The sequence below is a fragment of the Atta cephalotes genome, assembly GCF_000143395.1.
Source record: "Atta cephalotes unplaced genomic scaffold scaffold01307, whole genome shotgun sequence".
Classification (NCBI taxonomy): Eukaryota; Metazoa; Arthropoda; class Insecta; order Hymenoptera; family Formicidae; genus Atta; species Atta cephalotes.
In genome coordinates this window covers 1-934 of record NW_012131371.1, presented here as the reverse complement: position 1 = coordinate 934, position 934 = coordinate 1, and the positions used below count along the sequence as shown (strand labels likewise).

At 32.3% G+C, this 934-nt stretch overlaps 1 non-coding gene across 1 annotated transcript; it reads left to right on the top strand.

Moving 5' to 3' along the window:
- The first annotated feature begins 762 nt into the window (after positions 1–762).
- Positions 763–835, top strand: Trnaa-agc. Its single transcript has one exon. It is a non-coding gene; the product is annotated as a tRNA-Ala (tRNA).
- Positions 836–934: the final 99 nt, after the last annotated feature.

Here is a 934-nt window from a genome sequence, read left to right as displayed (position 1 = left end):
TATATTGATGCATTTGCAAGTCCGTCGAAATCAGTACACAGCTCAGGTATTGAGTTCTCTGCGAGCTCTTCATATTCAACGTTGAGATTCTATCCACAATGTTCTATTTTCCCAAATAACAAAGAGATACCAGTGTAATACCAAACTTATGGAATTACCTCATCTCGTCGAAAATTAGTACATAATAATTAATCTAGTAATAAACTTAAAGGCTATGGGAATTAGCGCTGTAGAAAGTGCGCGATAAAATATCAATGTAACAAGTACGAGCGATTATTGAAATTTTGTAACTATTTGTTCTAATTAAAAGTCAGATACTTGACTAAATGTTACGTTGATATTTATCGCGCACTTTTTATAGTGCTAATTCTCATTAAGTTTATTATTTGATTAATTTATTCATTTCGGGAATTAATATTATATTACTTTTAGTACATAATAGTCGGATAAAATTATCGGCCATGTCTAGGATAATGGAACATTATTTTTATATAAAATCTATGAAAATGTCCCTAAAAGTGTGAAACAAGTTTATCTTGTGTGTACAAAATATTAAAATTTTTAAAGATTTACTTCTATTCAAAGGTTATTTACAATTTTCAAAGTTGATCATGAAAATGACATATATCATAGAAATATAACTCGTTTTTACTACACAAATGATAAATATGAATTCTGAGATTATGCAAAATTATAGATGCAACTGTTTCCTAAAATCACAACCATTATCTAAAATAATTCTGCAAGCGATCCAGATTAAAAGGGGGCGTAGCTCAAATGGTAGAGCGCTCGCTTAGCATGCGAGAGGTACCGGGATCGATACCCGGCGCCTCCAAGATCATTTTTTGCTTCCTTTTACCAAAAGTGGATCACATTTATGATACAAAACAATCCTGCCAGTGATCCAGATCATACGGGGGCGTAGCTCAGATGG